The sequence below is a fragment of the Eptesicus fuscus genome, chromosome 23 (assembly GCF_027574615.1).
Source record: "Eptesicus fuscus isolate TK198812 chromosome 23, DD_ASM_mEF_20220401, whole genome shotgun sequence".
NCBI classification, from domain to species: Eukaryota; Metazoa; Chordata; class Mammalia; order Chiroptera; family Vespertilionidae; genus Eptesicus; species Eptesicus fuscus.
Window position 1 is genome coordinate 10,775,385 of NC_072495.1, and position 19,466 is coordinate 10,794,850.

Here is a 19,466-nt window from a genome sequence, read left to right on the forward strand (position 1 = left end):
ACTTTGGGTCACCGGCATCAGCATCATCCTGCGTACCCCTCTCTTTTATTCTAGTTGTAGAGCATCTGCTCAGCCAGCCCCCCGGTCTTTCTGGCTGGTGTCTGCTCTGCTCTCCCGTCGTAGTCTCAATATTGTTGTGGTAGGCATCGATCAGGCTGCCGCCCTATGTCTCCATCTTGGTCCTCCTTTGTACAGTTAAGTCTTGATTGTTGTTGGTGTCACTGGGAGGGATTGTCCTCCAGGCCAATTGGCCGTGAGGACCCTCTTTGTCTATATAGGAAGAGTTGCTGTGCAGGAGACATGTTTGTGGGCCGGGTCTTGATGCAGCAATGCTTTGGTGCTCACTGAGTCTGCCTCTAGAATGCCTCCCTTATGCAAGTGATTGAAATCTGGTGTCATCTCCCACCAACCACTAGATGCCCTCGTTTCTGGGTCTCCAATGTAGTGTGGGTCAGCCACTACCTGAGGCACTCAGCAGGAAAAAGCTTCTGCTCAGCTTGGCTGGGGCGGAGCTACAGGGTGGAGCCTACAACCTTGGCTTCCTGTCAGCCCCGCCCTATGAGGCTCCTGTGTCTGTGTCCCTCTGTATTCCTTGCAAACACCTCTGAGAGAAACGCGCCCTGGAGTTTCGCCCACTGCCAAACAGTCCAGTCCCTCCCCTAATGAATCTGGACTCCCAGATTCTCGCCTGGAACTGGGTTTCAGTGTAGTTGGAACTGGGTCTCAGCGCAGTCTGGCGTCCCTGTCTCCTTCCCAGCAGGGCCACCCAGTGGCGCAGGCAAAAGTCCGTCCTCTGCGCACCTTCCAGTGCGCGCGTCTGGAGCCGCCGCTTCTCTGTGCCTCCGCCACCACAGCCCAAATTCATTCCCCCAGCGTGCGCCTGGCTTCCCAGGGTTTCGCCCGGAACTGGGGTTCAGTGCAGTCGGAACTGGGGTTCAGCACGGTCCTGAGCTTATGTCTCCTTCCCGCTAGGGCAGTTCAGTGGCGCAGGCAATAGTCCGTCCTTTGCGCCCCTTCCCGTGCGCGCCTCTGGAGCTCTGCCTTCCCCCGCTCCTCTGTGCCTGCGCCCCACAGCCCAGATTCATTCCCCCAGCCTGCGCCTGGCTTCCCAGGGTTTCGCCCGGAACTGGCGCTCAGTGCAGTCGGAGCCGGCGCTTAGCGCACTCCGGAGCCTTTATCTCCTTCCTGCCAGTGAACGCCGGCCAGGCCATCAGCCGCCCCTTCCTCTCCGGCTCCATCCTCCCCGCAGGCGCGCGTGCTCGTGTCTCCGCCAGTTTCTCCATACCTCAGGCTTTTACGGCTCCCCCGATTGTCCCCGTGGCCTTCTCCTTCCCCCCAGCTGTGGGCATTTCAGTCCGCCAGCTCTCCTGTGGTTCTGGACGATGTCCGTTCTGACCTCTAGTTGTGCCTTTGAAATTGTTGTGCCCGGCTGCAGGTTAGGTGTTTCACCTATGCCGCCATCTTGGTTTTTTTTTGGTCATTGAGTTTTGTTTCTACCTTGAGACTATAGTTCTTGCAGTGCTTTCTTCAACTGTATCAACTTTCCTAGCATATAATCCCAATAACAAAAATTAGCAAATGTTTATTGGTTTGGTTTTGGGTTTTTTTGTTTTGTTTTTTGCTTTAGCTTGACTGAGGAAGATTTTTCCTCTTGCGACCAAAGTTATCTTTATTAATATATAATTGAAAATATTGAAAGCAATTCATCCTGCCAGAACAATTTAGTCCCCAGAAAGACTTTCAGGCTCTTTGCTTTGTTCCTATATGAACCTTTATTTCATTTTATGTATTATTCAGTGACTGACCCCTTCCATCCCCAGTAAAGAGAGAGCAAGAAATACCAAGGCTTCTCCCTTTCACCAACCCTCTAATTTCCCTCCAGAGTCCCTTATTAGTACAACCCAGCCAGTTGACTTCAAATCTGGGAAAGGAAGCCCACAAGGATCACCACTATCTAATTCCAGAGTATTTTAATGACTGTCCCCCCAGAGCCCCATACCAATTAGCAGTCACTCCCCATTCTCCCTCCCCCCAACCCTGGTAGCTAGAATTTTCTTTCTGTCTCTATAGATTTGCATATTCTGGACACTTCATGTAAATGGAATCATACAATATGTGGCCTTTTGTGTTGGCTTCTTTAGTTTGGCATCATGTTTCTGAGGTCCATCCACATGGCAGCATTGTCAGTGCTTCATTTCTTTTCATAGTTGAATAATATTCCATTGTATGGATAAACTACGTTTTGCTTATCCATTCATCTCTCAATGGGTTGTTTCTACCTTTTGGCTACTTTGAATCATGCTGCTGTGAGCATTCATGTACACATTTTTTTGTAAACATGTTTTCAATTCTTTTGGATATATTTTATGAATGGAGTTTCTGGGTCATATGCTAACTCTATGCTTAACTTTTTGAGTAACTGCCAGACTCATTTCCACAATGGCTATGCCATTTCACATTCCCACCAGCAATGAATGAAAATGGCCTCTACCTTTTAATGAAGACCAGGAACCCAGCTTGCTATTTAATCAGAAATCATAATTAGCAATGTCATGATTATGAAAGAACTGAATACTCATCAAAGGTGTTTAAGTTATTTTGAGTAATGGATGACTATATTCATGATTTTATGTATCTCTGAACACTGTGAGCCCCAAGTAGATTTGTTTTCTCCATTGCTCATTAGACAGTAGTTCACCAGCAACTAAGTGCTAGGCATGATCTGAAGCTCCCATGACAGATGGGAAAACCAGCAGTGTCACAGAATGAATGCTTCACCTGCTGATCAGATTCAAAAGTTCTGAAAATGACAAAACCTAACTGTGGTTGTACTATTCTAAGACAGCATGTTAGAGGAAATAGATAACTGCTCTGATTGTTCTAAACAAGGAAAATAAAATGTGTGAGGCAGCTCTCCTGTGTGCATGCACAAACTTTCTTTCAATAATCCAAGAAAATCCAGCTAAGAGGGGAGAAAATATCTCATAGAATAAAAGAGCCCTGGCTTTGAGAAAGTCACGCAGAGTCTCAGGGCTCAATCAATACAGAAAGTTCTGGGTAATTAACTGAGCTCCCAGGGTAACTTGATCTCTAGCCTGACAAGCATCATTAAGTATTTCCAGATCCAAGATAACATTCCAGCTTCTCAAAGCTCACAAACTGCATTGACCTCCCTCCCTGAGGAAAGAAACTCTCCTTGCTGTCTCTCGACCTCCTATTTCATCCAACGCAGATGTCACCATCTGCAGATGGAAGGGTCAATGAACAAATTAATTCATTGGGGCCAAGCTTACCTTTCTATTGTCAACTCTCATAATTTGTTTGCTTGAACACACTTCAAATATCTCTTAGTTATGGTAAGTGAAAGATAATATACATTACATAATTTTCACAAGTGTAAGAGGACATTTTATGCTCACCATTTTTATTTATTTACAGAGATACCCTGACTCATTCTCAATACTTGACTTAATGGCAGTTTCCAGTAGAAGTGGCTGCTTTCAATAATAGGAGCAGAAGCTATATTTGCTCATTGCTTTCCCTTCTTTGGGGGATGTTATTTCTTTAGTTTGTAAAACTTGCATACATCTCAGTTTGCAAGAGTTTCTGGACCTGTGATGTTTGATGAACATCTGGTGCCAAATAATGATGATACATAGTTCTCTACTGCCGCGATAAAGCTGTGTTACAACTTTGAAACCTCGAAGGTATAACAATAAGCATACTTGCTCACACATCTGGGATGGTAGGGTAGAAAGCTCTAAAAATCTTGTTAGAGTTCAAGCACAGATTTTAGGGCTGGCTGATTGGATGATCTAGAATGGATGTGACTGGGGACAACTGGAATGTCTCTATGTGTCTCTCCTCCTCCTGCAGGCAATGCCAGGGAATATTCTTGTGGAGGAGGCACAGGTGCAAGAGAGAAAGTAGAAACCAGTGTGTCTTAGAGTCCTAAGCTCAGTGATGGCACACATCAGTACTATGGCCACATTCTATTAGCTAAAGCATAAGGCCAGCCCAGATCCAAGTGGCAGGAAATAGACTCCTCTTTAGCAAGAGAAGATGCAAATTCACATGGCAACAAGTGTGGGATACATGGGGAGATAAAGAATTGGGGCCAAAAGTGTAATCTCGTAAAGGCAGTCCCTTCTCATCCCCTTCTTAAGCCTAGTCCATTCTTTAAAAAAATAAATAAATTAAAATATATATATATATATATATATATATATATATATATATATATATATAATAATTTTATTTATTTCAGAAAGGAAGGGAGAGGGAGAGAGAGATAGAAACATCAATGATGAGAGAATCATTGATCAATCTCCTGCATGCTCCCACTAGGGATTGAGCCTGCAACCCAGGTACGTGCCCTTGACCCTTCAGTCCGCAGGCTGACGCTCTATCCACTAAGCCAAACCAGCTAGGGCAAACATAGTCCATGCTTAAACCTCAGTTTATTCAGGCAAAGGGAAGATTGGGTCCATGACTGATTTTTGTATGTTTCCAGGTTCACCAAACAATTATATAAAGTAGATACATGGGCTGTCTTAGGTTGCTCAGACTGACATAACAAAATACCATGGATGGGGTGGCTTAGACAACAGGGATTAATTTCTCACAGCTCTGGAGGCTGGGAAGTCCAAGATCAAGGTGCAAGCCAATTTAGTCTCTGGTGAGAGCTCTCTTCTTGGCTTGCAGAAGGCCACTTTCTCACCATGTTCTCATATGGCAGAAAGAGAGACGGAGAGCTCTCTGGTGTCTCTTCTTTATAAGGACATTTATCTCATCATGAGGGCCTCACCCTCATGACCTCATCAAAACTAATTACCTCCCAAAGGCGTATTTCCCAACACTATCACTTTGGGAGTCAGGGCTTCACAATTTATTCCATAGCATAAACTAAATTTACTCATTTCAAATTCAGGATCTTCATTCCTTTTAAATTATTTCCCCCCAATATCTCCCTCACTTCATATTGGGACCAGCTATGAATAAAACTTCCTAATATTAGAAATCAAAGTCAGAACTCAACTTCGGAGTCTCAGAGATTAATCAGTACAAATTGGAAACATATCCACAGCATTTCTTACTTAGTCTTTAAAAACATATCTATTTCCAATAGAGTTGAGGATATAAGATACACTTGATCTAAAGGTTGAAGGATTGATTAATCAGTTCTTGTCAAGGCACATTTGTAAGAAATTCAAAGTGATTTCATGCTTCCCAGCTAAAGCATCGGAGGGCATCTTTCCCATAAGCTTCTGGAACTTCTGAGCATTAGTCATGACTCTTTCGTTCTTTATGTTCAGGCTCTTAATGGCCTGGCACCACAAAAGCAATTAAGTTGCCAGAGCACCTCTCAAGAATTCTGTTCACTTGAAGTTCTTTGAACAGGTATTTTATTCATTGTGTGTGTAGGAGAGAAAGGATGGAAAGATCTTCTTTGGGATCTTAATTTGTGTCAATTAATGAATAAAAGAATGGACATCTTTAAGAAGAGAAAATGGGCCCTAGCCGGTTTGGCTCAGTGGACAGAGCGTCAGCCTGCGGACTGAAAGGTTCCAGGTTCGATTCCGGTCAAGGGCATGTACCTGGGTTGCGGGCACATCCCCAGTAGGGAGGTGTGCAGGAGGCAGCTGATCCATGTTTCTCTCTCATCGATGTTTCTAACTCTCTATCCCTCTCTCTTCCTCTCTGTAGAAAGTCAATAAAATATTTTTTTTTAAAAAAAGAAGAAGAGAAAATGGTTTCAGCCATTATCCCAGAGAAAAGATGAGATTAATTTGTTCAGAAAGTGCATTTAGGACAGATAGATAGATTTTTTAAAATCAGTTTCTGGGCTGCCTATGTACCCTCCACACCTACTGGGCTATAGTTCTTGGAATAGACATTCAAGAAAGCTGTTGTTCAACCTAATCAGTATCTCATGGCAAGAGCATCATTGATATATCTAAAATCAGCAAAAGAAATTTTAGAATTCTTCTAAAACAAACATTAAATCACTGTAGGAGGAATTTATTAAATAAAAATAGATTTGGAGACTTTAACACTGAAATTCATTCCTTTTATCAACTTCTATCAACTTCTTTATGGTTAAAGATGTTTCGGACCAGCCTTGGCAAAATTTATGTATGCCATAGGAACTGTGCAGGAGGAGTACACAAAAATAATGGTGGCTGTCGATTCTTTTATTCACCAAATAGTTTTGTTATCATCTAGTATGTGCTGGGAACTTAGCTGGACATTGACTGGTAAAATAGTGGTAAAAGTGACAAATTCAGCTCAGGCTGTCACTGAAGTCACAGTCTAGTTCAGACATAGAGAAGTCATATAAGTAGGGGCAATCACAATAAGACTCCATACTACTAGAATGGCTATAATAAAAAAGATAGACAATAACACATGTTGGTAAGGATGTGGAGAAACTGAAACACTCATACATTGCTGGTGGCAATGAAAGTATTTGGTAGTTCCTTAAAAAGCTAAACATAGATTTACCATATGGCATAGCAATTTCACTTTCTATGGATTTTACCTTCTCTGGATATTCCATATCAAGATGAAAATTGGATGGCAAGAAACCAGAGATCAAGATATATATCTCTAAAAAAAAAGATTAGGAAACAGAATTGTCACATTAGTACAAATGAGCTATCAGTAAATACAGAATCCTATGTACAAATGTAATCCAGTTAAATACCACTAAGCAGAAGTCTATAAAAACTGCATTTATTTGGACAGTCAGCTCTGAGGAATCTTCTCTCACTGCATGGGAAGCAATTCTAAGTAAATGAACCAGGAACACCAAGCCATAGGAGGCACCTGCTAACCTATCTGAAATACATTGTCTCTGTCCTTCTGAAGTATCTGTAGTGGGCCTACTATTTTTAACGCTTTGCACTCGCTTGCTTTTTTCTCGATTCCTTTATTCTAATGCTAACCGTGTCGAGTCACACTCGACATCCGAGTGCAAAAGGTTAAGATCATAGTCAGAGGTGTGGGCCCTGTAATCAGATTGCCTGTGTTTGAATATGGCTCCACCACTTACTATCATGGGACTTTGGGCAAGTTACTTAATCCTCTGTGCCTCAGTTTTCTTGTCTATAAAATGGGAATAAAAATAGTACAAACCTTAGTGATTATTTTAAGCATTAAATAAAAACATAGAGGTAGCCGAAACCGGTTTGGCTCAGTGGATAGAGCGTCGGTCTGCGGACTGAAGGGTCCCAGGTTCGATTCCGGTCAAGGGCATGTACATTGGTTGCGGGCACATCCCCAGTAGGAGGTGTGCAAGAGGCAGCTGGTCGATGTTTCTCTCTCATCGATGTTTCTAGCTCTCTATCCCTCTCTCTTCCTCTCTGTAAAAAATCAATAAAATATATTTAAAAAACAAACAAATAAAAACATAGAGGTAAAGTGCCTGGGACTTCGTAAACCATAATAAGTGTTAGCTGTTGTTATTATCACATTTCAAAAAACTGATAAGCTGAGTGACTTTCTTACCTATTCCAAGTCAGTCACTAGCTTTCTTATTACCTCTAAAATGGAAAATAGCCCAGCCAGCATGGCTCAGTGGTTGATTCCTGGTCAGGGCACATGCCCGGGTTGTGGGTTTGATTCCCAATGTGGGGCGTGCAGGAGGCAGCTGATCAATGATACTCTCTCAGCATTGATGTTTCTATCTCTCTTTCCCTCCCCTTCCTCTCTGAAATCAATAAAAATATATATTTAAAAAATAAAACAAAAAATATAATAGCTGCCTCCTTCACTTCTGAGACAGAGGACCAAAATAAATCATAAAGGTAAAGTGTTTTGAAAATGATAAGGCACTATACAAACATAAACTTGTTACTGAATGCAGGGAAAATCATATTTATCTATTCATAAAATCAAATTTTCAAGAATTTCAATTTCCCTAAATCTTGTTTGGCCTATTCAGAGTTATTGCACATACTTGAATGTGCTAAAATCATGCCTCTTTCAAAATTATCATAATTCAGACTTTTCACTAATTCAGAGAGGCATTTTCTCAATTGATGCAAAGTGTTGTGATTTTATTTTATATCAAAAAATACTAGTATGGATTTATGCTCTTGCAGGAATTTGAACAAGAAGATTTCTAATGTCTCTCTGAAGAATGGCTTGAACTGTGGTTGTTTTTCGATCTAAATTTTGGTGTTTTGGCTTTCAGATTTGAGACTTTAAGATCATACCCAGAGAGCAAATTTCAAGAGCTCTGTTCTTTGGGTATCACTACAATATACCTACTTAACATCATGGACAGGTTCTTAGAAATTCAGACAAGGATATATAACAAAAACCAATTTTACCATAGGCTAATTGACATAAACAAGAGTTAAGTTTCTATGGCATTTCATCAACGTTATAACAAAAGGATTTGAAGGAAACACCATCATTGCAGGACCTGCTGTGGTTGAAAAAAAAAACACACACAAAAAAAACCTCAGGAACCTTTCAGGGAAGAATTTATTTAACCATCTTTAGATAGTGGGAAATTCCCAGGCATATGGTAGAGTCGGGATGGCACCACTTTCAGCTACTGGACACTCCTATTCCTCAGCCACAGTAATAGGCACATGACTCAAGTTAGATCAATCAGATTGTGTCTGGATATTTGCTTGAACTGTTTCCCACTGAAGACGCCTGAGAAAGTATGTGGTCTCAGAGTAGGAGGCTGCTATCTGGAGACTTCAGTGGGAAAACTGGCTTGAAAATGGAGCTCATATGGAGAATGTGTAGCTGAGAAATGGGGAGAAATAAATTGTGCCCCAGTCCCAGTGTGAGTGCACTAGATTAAGCTTGACTTAAAGGAGTCTTGCTAGATTGGCCTGTTTGGTCAAGTTAGTATCTTCTAGCCACTTTTGTTATTTTTTGGCTCAAGCATATTTGGACCAGTTACTTGTACCTAAAGGATCCTGATTCAGGAAGAATGTAAAAGCCAAAACAACCAAGATTTTAATCTTAATTAATGAGAAATACACTAGATTATAATTTAAAATCAAGCATGACTACTTTGTGCATTGGTCATGCTCATATTTCTTCAATCTTGGCTCATTGAACAAGATGCTATATCTCAAATAATATAACATTCTTCTCTTAAATTTATCTTTCTTCTCTTTGGACAAGAAAGTATTTTTTGAAGTGTCAATGACTAAATAATTAACTATTCAAATAAAAGAGGCCATTCTAAATCAAAAGTTATCTTGAGCCGAAACCGGTTTGGCTCAGTGGATGGAGCATTGACCTGCGGACTGAAGCGTCCCAGGTTCAATTCCAGTCAGGGGCATGTACCTTGGTTGCGGGCACATCCCCGGTAGGGGGTGTGCAGGAGGCAACTGGTCGATGTTTCTCTCTCATCGATGTTTCTAGCTCTCTATTTCTCTCCCTTCCTCTCTATAAAAAATCAATAAAATATATATATTTTTAAAAAGTTATCTTGAATTAGAAAAGGTAAGAATAAAATAAAATTGAGCCAGTTGAAACAGAAAATGTTCCAGGTAATGTCAAAAGAGCTCAAAATCTTTCCAATAGTGTTCAAAAGAAAAAGCTATTTATTTTAGCAAAGACAATCAGATGTGTGTTTGGGAATATCATTTGAAATCATGATCTATACAAAATTACTACTAGCATCATGACCCTAGAAGGTATAAGGTTTTTACAGTGAGGATGGACAAAAGATTGACATTTTAGGGAACAATTATGAGGCACATACATATTTTTATATGGTTGTAAATAAAAGTGGTGGTATAGAAGAGAGAAAAGTATTGTTGTTTGTTTTATCTTGCATAGCTTGCAATTGGAATTTTTCTTTTTTTTTTTTTAAAATATATTTTATTGACTTTTTACAGAGAGGAAAGGAGAGGGACAGAGAGCTAGAAACATCGATGACAGAGAAACATCGACCAGCTGCCTCCTGCACACCTCCTACCGGGGATGTGCCCGCAACCAATGTACATGCCCTTGACCGGAATCGAACCTGGGACCTTTCAGTCCGCAGACCAACGCTCTATCCACTGAGCCAAACCGGTTTCGGCTGCAATTGGAATTTTTCAAGACAACTCTCCTTATCTCAGCCATTTGAATATTTCTATCTCTATTTACCTTGTTCATTTATGAGTTGACTTAATGTTTGTATTCCATTGTGTCTGTCCAATTTGTCTGTAAATGTGACTGAGCGTCAGCCTGTCTGCCTTGGATTATAAACTGTTAGAAGAGGCAAGGTTTAGCTAATTCTCTCTGTGAATCATTTAGCATGGCATAGCACCACATGCAATTAGAGATTTAATAAATGTGTTTATTGTGACCTTTGGGAGGCTTAGTCTTATTTATTGCCGTCTTGATCCTGCCAGCCCTTCTTAAGAGGGTGGGGAAAGTTGGTTTTATTTACTTTTCATACCTTGTTAGCCCGGAAGCAAATGTTGAGTGTGATAACTGAGGCTTATCACTGATGTCTATTGGTGAACTTCTGTGTGATATAATAAATATTTTTGGTCTTTGTCCTCAGGTTCCTGGCACAGAGCCCCTAAAACCCTTGCAATTTCCTGAGTGATGGGGGTGTACTTTATTGTGCATACGGAGTCCCTTATAAGCCCACCTGAGTTTATGCTAGAGGTGATATAGGGTAACATAAGAAGGGGCTGGTCACCAGAAAGACCAAGTGATCAGAGGGTTGGAATATTCAGCCCCAATCCACCAATCTCTAGGAAGGTGCTGGAGATTAAGCTCTGTAAAAATTCTTGAACAAGATTGATGGGATTCTGGGCTGGTGAACACATGCATATGCCAGAAGGGTAGCATACCCCAGTTCCATGGGGACAGATGCTCCTGCACTCAGGACCCTTTCAGACCTTACCCTGTGTACCTCTTCATCTGGCTGTACATCTGAATCCTTCATTATATCCTTTATAATAAACTGGGAAATCTAAATAAATGTTTTTCTGCACTTTGTGAGTCATTCTAGCAAATTATCAGACCAGAGGAGGGAATCGTGGGAACTCTGATTTATAGCCAGTTGATCATAAGTACAGGCACCACTCCAGTTTTCTATCCATTCTATCCATGTTCCATGTGTTCGTTCATGCACCCCTATTTATTGAGTGCCTATTATGTGCTAGGTTGTGAAATATTTAAAGAAGGTAGACATGGAGCTTCCAGTCTATCCAGACAAATAAACAATTATACAGCGGGGCCTTTGCTGTTGGGAGGAGGTGTTGACTAGACAGAAACACAAGGCAATTTTCTGGAGTGATGGAAATGTTTTATATCTTGTTTTATGTGGTGATTACATGGGTGTATTAGTCACTAAAACACTGGACTGCACACTTAAGCCACCAAGTTTGTGGGGTTTTGATATGTCAGCTTCAGGAAACCAATACTCTACTTCTAATGTTTTTCTTTTATAATAGCCATTTAAGCTCTACGAGGAGAGGGGCCATGTCCTTCTTTTCAGTGCTTGACACATAGTAGGAATGTAATATATTTCAAATTATATCAGTGGGAAATTGTACTAATTCCCACATTTCGGTGGTAGGTGAATTGTTTCCCCATAATTTACTTGTTTACAATGTCCATAAAGAGGTTATATGTCAATGCAGATCTAATGTATAGGAATTAACTTGTTTTGCAAGGTCTGCCTCTTTATTGGAAGAACAGTAATACAGATGAGCAAAACTCTGGGCTAGGGATAGGAGACTTGGCAGCTATTCTAACTTCCATCACTGCCTCATAAGGCAAGAGAGCTTACTTCAGTGGCTGTTTCCCAAGCCATAAAAGGAAAATCGTGTCCCCTTTTTGCCTCCTAAGGTGGATCATGTGGGGCAAGGGGCAGCTTGTAAAGTGCTCCAACTTACTTCAGAGAGATAGAAAATGGACCCTACATTATTTGCTTTCCTTTCTGGAAACCAGTTTAAAGTTCTGTTTCCATTTTTGCTTTTGGTATCAGGGTTCTTCAACCATTCAGCCAAGTGTAAGACCAAAGCTAGTCAATAATCATTATGTCTATTTTACAGATGGAGAAACTTAAGGCAGAACACGGGTTATATGTTCAAGTCAGCAAAGTAACCAGGAAAATTCCATAAAGATTCTGAGTCCAAAACAAATGATTCTGTGGAACCATCTGTTCTCCAACTACTCTCTAAAGTGCAGTATGTATTGTTGAAATGGATTTTCCTGTAGCAGATGTCAATCAGACAGCCAGGATTCAGATAAGACCTGGCTTAAGCATTCCAGTGAAGAGATGCCTTTTTCATTCTACCAGTGAGTAGATTTAAAGAAAAAAAAATTATTTTAGAGAGAGATGAGAGAAGGGAGGGAGGGAAGGGGGGAGGGAGGGAGGGAAGAGGAAGAGAAAGAGAGAGATGTGAGAGAGAAACCCAAAACCTGGGCATGTGCCCTGACCTGAGAATTGAACTGGAGACCTTTCTATGCACTGAGATGACGCTCAACCAACTAAGCCACACTGGTCAAGGCACCAGTAGGGAGATTTTTATGACCTATCTACAACTTTGGCATTTACAAACTCAGGTTAGGATAGTTATAGAATCCCTTTACTCTTTTAAGTCATGAAATTTAAGCAATGGCCACAAAGAAGATGGATTACTTTGGGTAAATAGTTAAATTTGTGAAGGTGACCAAGGATAAAAACAACATAGCAAACCAGATCCAATTCTCAGATACTTTCATTTGGATGATAGCTAGGCAACCAGTCATGCACTAATTTAATAATGCAACTTAACTCAGATGGGGGGTGGGTGGGGAGTGGGTAGAGATGTGAGTGTTGGATTTAAGACAAGAATGACAGAATGTGGAGAATTGTTAAAACTGGGTGATAGCTACATGGGACTTCATTACACCGTTCTATTTGCTTCATATATGTATGCTTGAAATTTTCCAAAATAAAAAATGGCTTATTATAGCAAGCTAACCAACTTTGCAAAAGTTTGTAAGATCTCCCATGATTTATCAGTAAGTCCTATAATAAAAACCATTTCTAGAATAAAAATAGCTAGCTTCCTACCCTCTTGTCTTATGAATACACATGATGTTGAAATAAACAGATTATTTAGTAACTTTAAAAAATTGTTTTGCCCTGGCTGGGTGGTTCAGTTGGTTACAGCATCATCTTGATATGCCAAAGTTTGGGGTTCAATCCCTGGTCAAGGCACATACAAGAATCAACCAATGAATGATGTTTCTCTTCTCTCTCTCTCTAAATCCATAAATAAAAATTAAAAAAAAATGGCTGCTTCTTGAATTTGGGATTTTGAAATTATTTGACTTAAGCACATTGTGAATTAAAAAAAAAATTTGTGAGGGATTAAAAAAACAAAATCAGAGAACAGCCCCAATACATCCTAAGAAAGTAGTTGAACTGCAATAAGTTATCCCACCTGTCTTGATAATACTTTTTGACTCTGAATTACAAAGTATTGAACTGCTATGACTGTTAGAAAACAAACCATTTTCCTGAACCACAATTGGTACAACTAGTACGCACCTGAAAAAGGATTGTTATTATAAAAAGTCTAGCCCTAGCCGGTTTGGCTCAGTGGACAGAGCGTTGACCTGCGGACTGAAGTGTCCCAGGTTCAATTCTGGTCAAGGGCACATGCCCAGGTTTCGGGCTCGATCTCCAGTAGGGGGCATGCAGGAGGTAGCCAATCAATGACACTCTCTCATCATTGATGTTTCTATTTCTCTTTCCCTCTCCTTTCCTCTCTGAAATCAATAAAGATATATATATTTAAAAATGCCTCTCAAGCTTTAGGGGGTTCCAATTTCAAGCATTTAGAGATTGTGAACTCCTGTATTCTATTTGCTCCTTTATTTTTTTAAATATCACATACCTTCTCAATCTTCCAGAAATAATTCACTCAAACATTTATTAGGAGCTTGCTTTATTCTAGGCAAGTCTTATTCTTAAGACAAGTCTTCCACAGGAATTGCAGTTTTAAAATGATCTTCAAGCCCTGGCTGGCATGCTCGATGGTTAGAGCGTTGGCCCAAGCTGGCTAAATGATTTGAGTGTTGGCCAAAGCATCAAAGGTTTCAGGTTCAATTCCTGGTCAAGGGCACATACCTGGATTGCAGGCCCCATCTCCTGGTCGGGGGTATGTGTGGAAGGCAACCAATTGATGCTCACATAGATGTTTCTCCTCTTTCTCCCTTCCTCCCTCCCTTTCACTTTTCTAAAAATCAAAGAAAAAAATATACTCGGGTAAGGATTAATAACAAAAAATAATAATAAAATAAAATAATGTGGTCTCCAATACTTAAATCTCTACCTACTCTTGGTTGTTTTTTCTTTTCTTTTTTTTCTTTTTTTTGGTGTGTTTTTTTTTTTTTAATTGTTTTACTCTGGACACCCTCCAGCTTCATTAACTATTTTGTTTCTCAATATTTTTATTATTATCACTAGAGGCCTGGTGCACGAAATTCGTGCACGGGGAGGGGGGATCCCCTCAGCCCAGCCTGCACCCTCTCCAATCTGGGACTTCTCAGGGAATGTTCCACTGCCGGTTTAGCCCGATCCCAGGGACCGGGCCTAAACCAGCAGTCGGACATCCTTCTCACAATCCTGGACCACTGGCTCCTAATCGCTCACCTTCTTGCCTGTCTGGTTGCCCCTAACTGCCCCCCCCCCCCCCCGCCCTGATCGCCCCTCACTGACTCTGCATGCCGGCCTGATCACTCCTAACTTCCCCCCTCCCCCACCGGCCTGGTCACCCCACACAGCCTGCTGTTCAGTCATTTGGTCGTCCCTCAATAACCCCCCTGCCAGCCTGGTTGTAGGCAGCCATCTTGTGAGGTCATGATGGTCAATTTACATATCACCTCTTTATTATATAGGATTATTATCACAGCTTTATTAAGATATAATTCAGCCCTAGCTGGTTTGGCTCAGTGGATAGAGCGGCGGCCTGCAGACTAAAGGGTCCTGAGTTCGATTCCGGTCAAGGACACATGCCCGGGTTCTGGGCTAGATCCACATTAGGGGGCGATCCTGCAGGAGGCAGCCAATCAATCATTCTCTCTCATCATTGATGTTTCTATTGCTCTTTCTCTCTGAAATCAATAAAAAAATATATTTTTAAAAATATATAATTCAGATCACCCCCATTACTTATAATAGTTCCTCACGCCCATGGGGGGCGGGGGGAATCATCTGTTTGGTGCTTGGAGACAAACGTAACACATCTCTAAATATTTTAGAATTACAACAGCATATTATATAATTACCCCAAACAAACTTACAAACTAATTCTTTGAATGTCTGGCAGCAATTTAAAAAGGACATGAAAGGGTTTAATCCCTTCCACTGTGTAGAGGGCCCCCTGGGAAGGCACCTGAGCATTCTAAATTGGCCCCTCTTGCCCTTTTGGCCAAGAGGGACCTGCTTCTCACAATCCAATTGTCCACAGCTGTTGCCTGAGCTTCTGTCCATGCCAAGGTTGAAACCTCGTGATGGCTGGTACCATGGATCTGTCTCTCGCCCAGTGGGGTGAGCTGGGCCTCCTTGGAGAAGAAACCTGGGTTCCACAAGATATGTGATCAGTGCTGGGACCCTGCCAGCAGGCGAGGGGATCCCAAGGCAGGTGCTGGGCGTGGAGGCCATGGGGGCGTAGGCGACCAAGGAGACAGAACTAAACCTCACATCACCCTGCTTGGCCCCGGTTAGCCAGAGACGGGTAAGATTCCTCAGGGAAGGAACAACCTAAGACAGGCACAGTCGCAAAGGGGCCATCAGGAGAGAACTTGGGGGTCAACAGAGGTGGGGCACAGACCTTCACCTCCCCCAAGTTTGCAGGGGCCTGAACCCTCACCCCTGCTGAAGGAGATCTCCTGCCTCCATGGCTGCTCAGCTTCACATGCCCAGCTCAAATTGGGACCCAGGTAACAGAGACTTGGCCGACAGCAGATGCCCTCTCACTGCAACAAGACTTGATGGAGATGTCTTGCACCCATGATCCGGGGAACTGGGGTCTAGGATATCTAAATCCAGCCTAGCACCAGGAATGCTCAGGGCCTACTCAAGAAGGCAAATAATCCTCTCCACTAATAATTACAGGGTAAAACAAGATGGTTGTTAGAGTATTAAATTTGACAGTAAAATAGTAGTCAAGTTTTCAGACTAATTTAAATTGGCCAATCAAAATAAGCAAATACTCTAGAAAAATCAATTGTACTGGACAAAAAAGCTGTTACTAAAGTGTTAACTAAAATTTTTATTGGTAGTTCATCTCATGGTAAAATTGCATAACATATAATGAACCTAAAGCAGTCACATTTTAGTGCAAAAAAGTAAAATTTAAAAGCTATCAAGATTACAGCATAAAATTTCCAAAAGCCTCCCAATATTTAAACCAAAAAAGGGGGGATAGTAGAAGAATATCATGTAAGGAAAAATATCCTGCAAATAAATTACATCTAGAAAATTTTTACTTTAGAAAATTAACTTTCATTTGTAATGCTAACAGCAAGTCACCCAGGTAAAACATACATGGTGTCAAAACAAGCCAAAGGAAAATCATTTGGGCAAAAAAATGAAAAAGGATCGCAAGTCAAATTTATAGAAAATATTCCTTTATTAACTTTTGGTCAAGAATATGTTTGTATATTTTCAGAAAACAACTCCGAGACATGTGGATTCCTGCAACAGAGAGGAATTGACAGGAGTGCTCCAGCCATGAAGTCAGAAGAGAAACAGTCCAGAGATGGAAGACGCTGACGATGCCTTGCCATACTAGCAGTCAGCAGATATGCGTCACTGCAGATTGCCCAGGACCAAACCAGAGAGGGTCGGACCTGCAATACCACCATTTGTCCACCATCCAGAACTGAAATATCATTGCTGTTTTGAACACATAAACAACTGTTGGACATAGAAACTGGGACTCAAAAGAACTGTTGGCCCAGAAAGAAACTCACTATAGACTGATTCATTTGCCTCTCAGCATAACTATTATTGCTTGTCTCATTTTCGGTTCCTATAAGTGTATTCCTAGTATCACATGAGCTCACTCATCTAGGGGAAAAGATGAACAACATAGACTGAAGAACAAGAACAGCATTGATCAGACTGTCAGACCTCAGAGGGAAGGTAGGGGAAGGTGAGGACAAGGAAGATAGATCAACCAAAGGACTTGTGTGCTTGCATATGAGCCTAACCAGTGATCACGGACAACAGGGGGAGGGGGACATGCGTGTGGGGGGGTTTGGGAAGGGAACGGGGGAGGGGGTTGATGACAAATATGTGATACCTTAATCAATAAAGTAATTTAAAAATATATATATAATTCACATATCATACATATACAATTCACTCATTTAAATTATACAATTAAATATTTTTTGCATACTTATAGAGTTGTGTAATCATCACCACAATCAATTTTAGAACATTTTCATCACTTCCCCAAAGAAACCCTGTCTCCATTAATAGTCACTCCATTTCCACCCCCGCCCTCATCCCCTCAACCCCAGGCAACTGCTACCCTACTTTTTGTCTCTATGGATTTGCCTATTCTGAACATTTCACATATATGGAATTGTGGTAAGCAGTTAAGATAGGCATGAGCAGAACAAGGATGATGGGGCCAAGTACAGAAGGTCACCAGGGCGTGCCTAGCAACAAGCAAAACTGGGAAAACAAGGACCTTGCCCCCAGGGTAACCTGTCCTCCCCTAGCATATCACTGGTCATACCGTTCGGACCCTCCCCTGACCTTTCCTCCATGGTGGCATGTTTCTAGTCATGAGGGTTAGATTCCCTTAGAAGAGGAACAAACAAAGAGGCCGAAAAAAGCCCTTAAGCATTAAGCTCCTAGGACAATGAGGTTCTGACCCGCATCCAATACATCTAGGCATCAGTTGTGTTTCAACTCCAGGCCCAGAAAAGCTGCAAAACCAGACAAGCAACGTCATGGCTTACATTAGGACCAGCTACATTGAGTCATGACCCCCAGCCCTGGCGCCGACTAACCAGTAGAGATCACGACCCTGAAAGGACACACCTGGAAAGCTGATGAATGTTCTACCGGGATCCTCCCCTGAGATCTCCAGATTAATATCCTCTGGATGGAGGGTCCAGTTTGATTCTATGGAGCACCTCCACCTGCCGCCTTCTTGGCCAGCAGGAGTCTCCCGGTTACTCCCTCTGTCTACAATAACAGTTGCTTCTTGTATGTGCCCTGACCAGAGATCCAACTCGCAACCTTGGCATATGGGAAACAGCCCTAACCAACTTAACTACTGGGCCAGGGCCAGTACTTCATTCTTATTTTGGCTAAATAATATTCGATTGTACGGCTAGACCACATTTTATTTATCCATTCATTAAATAATGGATATTAGGGTTGTTTCCACTTTGGGGCTACTATAATTATACTGCATAAACATTCATGTACAAGGATTTTGTTGTGGATATTAGTTTTCATTTCTCTTGAGTTTATACCTACGAATGGAATTGCTGGGTCATATGATTACTCCATGTTTAACATTTTGAGGAACTGCCAGACTGTTTTCCAAAGCAGCTGCCCCATGTTACAGTCCCATCAGCAATGTATTAAGGTTCCAGTTTCTCCACATCCACAACAACACTTATCTGTCTTTTTTATTTTTGCCATCCTAATTGGTATGGAGTGGTATCTCATTGTGGTTTTGATTTGCATTTTCCCTGATGGCTAATGATGTTGAGCTTCTTTTCATGTAGTTACTCATTAACTCTTGGGATAGACCTGCCAGCTTCCTTTCTAATGAGACATATGGCTTTGTACCATTAGCAAGTTTTTACTGAGTTTCTTTGTGCCTAGATCAGTGGTCGGCAAACTCCTTAGTCAACAGAGCCAAATATCAACAGTACAACGACTGAAATTTCTTTTGAGAGCCGAATTTTTTAAACTTCAACTTCTTCTAACGCCACTTCTTCAAAATAGACTCGCCCAGGCCTTGGTACTTTGTGGAAGAGCCACACTCAAGGGGCCAAAGACCTGCATGTGGCTCGCGAGCCGCAGTTTGCCGACCACGGGCCTAGATCATTAGAAGAACTAATACTCTCTTCCAGTGAAGCTCAGCGACGACTCTTACATGGTGAAGAAAGGCTTTCTTCGAATTTTTGCAAAGAGGAAAATCCAGGACTATATTGGATAAGTCAATGCTTGAAGCAAGAAAAACAAGCTAAAAACTAAGTACCATTTCAGCCTAAGGAAGTGGCGTGGCTTCGTGTTTTAACCTGACACAGTACATATAAATAAGCAAGCCTCGTACAAAGGAATACCACAGTCTTACTAGTAGGTCCTCAAGACATGTCTTTCTTATTTAACTAAAATACGGTTGAGTTGGAGGGAAGAGGGACAAGTGTAGTGAAACCAACTGAGTGTCATCCAGTCAAGCTGAATACTTTAATTTACTCACTTGTTCTGTTAAAAAAAAAAGAAAGAAAAA